We start from the raw sequence: 6,415 nt of genomic DNA, 5'->3' as shown, positions 1-6,415 counted from the left end.
ATCGGTTCAGTGCAACCAGAGTTATGAACCAAAATGTGAGACAACCTAAAAAAAAAACTTGATAATTTTAACATAGTTTTCCTTATTTGTGCAAACATATTGCAGATAATACCATAAAATTGCACACACGTTATTTTTATGTTAAACGGACTAACTCTGGCGAAAATTATAAGAATCGGTCCATGATTTCTCCTAGCCCCCATACAAATTTCTTCCCGAAATATGGTTATTAGGTCTGTAAATGCCTACAAAATTGCAGTATCCACACAAAATTCAGCAGAAATAATTTTCGTGCTTAAAAAAATTACAACCCCAAATTTTTTGTGGATCGGCCCATATTTGACCGTAGCCCTCATATAAAGTTCATTTCCGAAAATCTTTTAAATAAGCATAAATGTCTTATAAATGTTGCTATTAAGTTGAAATTCGTCATAAATAGTCCCCATATATACCAAAATCGCTGTACCTAATTCTATGAAGATCGGCCTATAATTGGTTATAGCTCCCATATAAGGACCACTTCCGAAAAACACAATAATCTACATAAATATCTAAAAAATATCAATATCAAAAAAAAATTTCACACAGATCCGTAATTTATATTTAGAAATCATATTACAGGATTTTGTGAATATCGGACCATATTTTACCATAGCTCCCATATAAGGTCCACTTCCGAAAATCAGTTAAGTACTCATAAATCTCTTATAAATACCTTTATCGTGCTAAAATTCGACAGAAATAAAACTCATATATATAGATATCACTGTACCAAATTTTATGCAGATTGGCCGATAATTGGTCATAGGGGAGCTATAAGGCCCATTTCCGAAAAAGATATTAACCTTAATAAATATTTAAAACATATCGATATCAAAATGAAATTACGCACAGATCAGTAATTTGTATCCAGTATTCATACTTCTGCAATTTGTGAATATCGGTCCATATTTAACCATAGCTACCATATAAGGTCCACTCCCGAAAATCACTAAAATCCTCATAAATTTCTTACAAATATAGTTATCAGGTTGAAATTCGAAACAAATTTATTTAAATTTTATGATGATAGGCCCATAATTGGTTATAGCCTCCATATAAGAACCACTTCAGGAAAACACATGAACCTGCACAAATATCCAAAAAAAATCTATACTGAACCAAAATTTTACACCGATCAGTAATTTGTATCCACGAATCGTACTACAAGATTTTTTAAATATTGGTCCATAATTCGCTCCCATATAAGGTCCACTCTTGTTAATAGCGTTGTTTATATGAAATTCTACAAACATGGCCCTCAAATACTTAGGACCATAATAGGTCATAGCATCCATATATTAAACCAAAATAGTACACAGATCAGTAATTTGTATTCAAAAATCATAATAATGAATTTTGTGAATATTGGTCAATAATTGCCATAGCTCTCATATAAATACATAAAAATCACGTTAAAATAAAATATTTTATGACAATCGAATCGTAATAGGTCGTAGCTCCCACATAAGTCCCACAACCAAATATTCTGAAATTTGTCTAAATATATTTGTATACCCTTTTTTATACTCTGTTTCTTCACTTGAGTTTAACAGGGAAAAATGTTGATAGAAACGTATTAACTAATTATTAAGTAAATAAATAGTTAAATTTCATACGTTGTAATAGGAATTTCAGTTATAAATTGCTGAATTAGATACAATTTTTTGTACATTTGAAATAAAATATGTTCTGCGTAAACTAGTCTTTCTAACAATTGTTATATTATTTCAGTTGTTATACCATCATATTTAGGTGGAGGGTATTTAAGATTCGGCACAGCCGAATATAGTACTCTTACTTGTTTTGTTTCGTATCCGATTTCAAAGATTTTTATATTTTTGGAACGCGATCAGCTAGGTCTTGAAAAATTCATAACAGTAAGGAAATAGAGCTCATTGTCCAAAAAATGGCCAAATAATTGGTTTTTCTCGAATTCTCGATTTCAAAATTTAAATCGAAGGTACGGAAAACTATAAGAGATATTTTCATAAATTTTTCACATTATTATTCCCTATTATATTCTTAATAAATCCCAATGAGATGATCAAAAAATTCTGAAATTCGTTTAACAAAATTTTTAAAAATTTGAAAATGGAGTTTTGAAACTGCCGTTAAAATATTTTTATTTTTTTGGTCATACCTGCGAATATGTTAACGATATCCTACGAAGACAAAAACTCATACACAAGTAAATATGGATATATTCTAAGTAAAAATGAGCTTTTAGTTTAATATTTATCGAAATATATTAACTTTGTTCCTACATTTCTTGTTCTAGTGGCCTGAGACACATTAATGGCCTGGCGATTTTTTAATAACTTTAACATTTTGTAATTAGAACGACAATTACGTACACATTTCGATACTTTTAAATTAAATTGCAAAAGTAATTATTTAATGGCAAAATTTTTACAAAAACTGAAAAAAATGCATTTTTCCCCTTGTAAATGCACCTCAAAATTAAATCGCTAAGTCGGCACGGATTGCCCTTCTTAGAACAAGCTAACATTTTTTTTTGGTAGTATTTTATGTCATTACGAAAGGTTTCAGGGGGTACCGTCTCAACATTTCAAAAAATTTAATTCTAAGGGACACTCTAATGTCTAGAGGAAATTTAACATCTCGCATAGAATTTACGAAACAAGCAGAATCGATACTAAAGCCCAATATCCATGGCGCTATAGTAATGCCCTGTATTTGGTGAGAACAAAAGGGTCCTATCAATTATGAGCTGCTGGTATCACTGGGAACCTGTATCGAATGCAACTGATTCGTTTAAATTGTGCATTGTTCGAAAAATGTCCAGAATTAGCGGCCAGACCTGAAACCGTAATATTCCATCATCGCAACGCACAGTGCGGCAGAATCAAAATAAATGTGGAAATAAATCTGTATATAGGCATTTAAAAATTCTTTCATATTTCAGAGTAATACCAATTATGGATCCAAAAATAAATGATTTTCCATTAAAAAACAAATAAGAAAGTATGTTTTAAAAATGTGTGTTTTGAAAGTGATTTTCTATACCCTACACCACCATAGTGGGTGTCGATTAAACGATGTCCGTCAGTCCGTCCGTCCGTCCGTCTGGTTGGCTGGCTGGCTGTCCATGTAAACCTTGTGCGCAGAGTACAGGTCGCAATTTTGAAGATATTTCGATCAAATTTGGTACATATTACTTTTTCGGCCCAAGGACGAAGCCTATTGAAACTGGCTGAAATCGGTCCATTATTTCACCTAGCCCCCATACAAATGTCCCCTCGAAATTGGACTTTATCGGTCATAAAAGTTTAATTTATATATGTATCTCCACAAATTTCGCTCCAAATAAGTTTTATATATACAAAATGCATGTCACCAAATTTTGTTACGATCGGTCCATAATTAGTCATAGCTCCCATATAGACCCGCTTCCGAAAATCACTTTAACGTGCATAAATCGCTTAAAAATGTTGGTATACACACAAAATTCAACATAGTTAACTTTAATATAGACATAAATAACACGACCTAATTTTATGGTGATCGGTCCATAATTGGTCATAGCTCCCATATAAGGCCCACTTCCAAAAATCACTCAAAAATATAAATTATTGATATTTTAAAAGAAAAATATTTTTACTCATTTACTTGGTGTAGGGTATTATATGGTCGGGCTTGACCGACCATACTTTCTTACTTGTTTTTTCTTCTATCTTTGTATAAATTGATTTTAACAACAAAAAATATTGAATAAAAAGTAGTTTTTCTTTAAATGTATTGCTTTTTGCTCTTCCATAAGGAACTTGTGGGCACCCCTGATTTATATTTTTGAGTGATTTTCGGAAATGGCCTTATATGGGTGCTATGATCAATTATGGACCGAGCACCATGAAATTAGGCCGTGTGATTTATGTCTATATGAAAGTTAACTATGTTGAATTTTGTGTGTATACCAACATTTTTAAGCGATTTATGCACGTTAAAGTGATTTTCGGAAGCGGGTCTATATGGGAGCTATGACTAATTATGGACCGATCGTAACAAAATTTGGTGGCATGAATTTTGTATATATAAAACTTATTTGGAGTGGAATTTGTGGAGATACATATATAAATTAAACGGATAAAGTTCAATTTCGGAAGGAAATTTGTATGGGGGCTAGGTGAAATAGTGGACCGATTTCAGCCAGTTTCAATAGGCTTGGTCCTTGGACCGAAAAAATAATATGTAACAAATATGATCGAAATATCTTCAAAATTGCGACCTGTACTCTGCGCACAAGGTTTACATGGAAAGCCAGCCAGCCGACCAGACGGACGGATATCGTTTAATCGACTCAGAAAGTGATTCTAAGTCGATCGGTATACTTTAAGGTGGGTGTTAGACAAATATTTTTGGTCATTACAAACATCTGCATAAACGCATTATTCCGTCCCCACTATGGTGGTGTAGGGTATAAATAGTAGATAGTAGGGTATTCATTCGACTAATGATCGTTCGATTAATCGAATAATTTCTTACGAATAATTATTCGAACAATTTAAAAATGGCCATTTTCGAATAACGAATAATTCGAAATTTTTTTTTAAGAATATTCGAATACAACGAATAAATGGTCATATATATTTAAATTTATTAAATTGCTTAAAATTTTTCATAATTTCAAATTTAAATAAGTAATAATGACTCACAATAATTGTATTGTTTCTGAAATTCGACAAATAACTAAAGACAAAGGGACTTTCGATCACTGTAGATGAGTGTTCCGATAGGTCGTTCTATAAATATTTAAATATTACTGCAAGAAGTTACAATTCTAAAACAAATCTTTCAAAATTTTAAAAGAATCGCAATTAATTGTGTAATTCCCCAAGACCACTTTATTAAGCAAAGATTCGGCATTGATAGAGCTTGATGTATAATACAATTTGTTATAAATAATTTAGAAATAGTGAATAATTAATTTACTAAAGAATTAGTTACTCAATTTAAAACCCGAATTAATGAACGACATAAAAACGTATATATTGTATTTGAATTCAGGATCATTTCCAACTAGCTCAAATTTTTTAAAGCATAGCTCCAAAACTGAAACTAAAATGTTTGCCAATTTGTTTGTCAATTGTTTTGTAGATTGTTCGGGAGTTAATCTGATCAGAATATATCTGTTGAAAATTTAATGATGGACTTTGTTTTCAAATGCTCTTTAACATTATCAATACTTGAGTTGTTAACTTTAACGTTTTTTTTTTTGTTTTTCTTTAACAATAAAATATTAAAAAACCGACATCAAAACTTCATTCTTTACTTTTTTAAACAAATTTAAATTATTTGAATAATTCGATTAATTTTAAACGTATGATCGAATTATTCGAACAAGTTAAAATCTCTTATTCGAACAAGAGAAAAATCGAATAATTCGAATACCCTAGTAGATAGTACGTAGTACGTTTTTTGTAGGCGAAAAGGTGACTAAACTTTTTTTTATTAAAAAAAAAACTTTCTCTAAGAACATATAACAATTTTATGTTTTTCTGTAAGGTATCTTTACGGAGAACATTTTGGTATGAAAAAACATGTGCTTTTTTTAATATATCGCCCTAAGCCGTTCGGAATTTGACCTATTTTTTTTTATAAAAATTTCGAATTTGGGCCACCTATTCTAAAATCGCAAAGCTGGGATCAGAAAACGCTAAGCAGCCATGGAAACCTTGATGTGTTCCCTACTTATACCCAAAGTATTTCTGGGATTTTTGCTCCATTTTGAAGGAATTGCGGGATTCTCTTTCACCTTTCGACAAATTTTTTTACACATTGTTATTTAGAGTGACAAATTAAAAAAACGTTGAAAATTTTATTGAGGTTTGTTAATAAATAAAGATTTTATTACATATTTAACATTGATTGATATTGATTTTCGAAAACTAAAATTTGTATTAGAATTTTAATAGGATTGCAAATATTAGAAACAATTTGATCCACATTTAATCCGAACTAATTTTGAATAGCCTTCACCATTATTAGCAAGGAATATTGATTCATACATCAATATATCGGGAATTCTTCCGGCTCGTTTGATATTTAAAATCAACAAAATCGGCCCAGAAATGAGATATAAGGAAAAAACCAGGACAACCTCGATTTTAGGACTATTTTTGATCCTTATCTGGATTACTAAGTCATTAATATAGACAATATGGATGTCTAATGATACATGTTTTAAATTGCATTGCAATGATGTATAAAAGGCTATAATAGCTTGGACTTGAAATGGGTCAAAATCGAAATTTTTTTCATAAATTTTTTTTTTTTAAATTTAAAAAAAAATTTAAAAAAAAAAGAAATTAAAAATTAATTCCAAAAAAAAAATTAATTTTGTTTACATAAAAAC

This window comes from Calliphora vicina, chromosome 3, assembly GCF_958450345.1.
Source record: "Calliphora vicina chromosome 3, idCalVici1.1, whole genome shotgun sequence".
In the NCBI taxonomy this organism is placed as follows: domain Eukaryota; kingdom Metazoa; phylum Arthropoda; class Insecta; order Diptera; family Calliphoridae; genus Calliphora; species Calliphora vicina.
Note: the sequence above shows the minus strand (reverse complement) of the source record.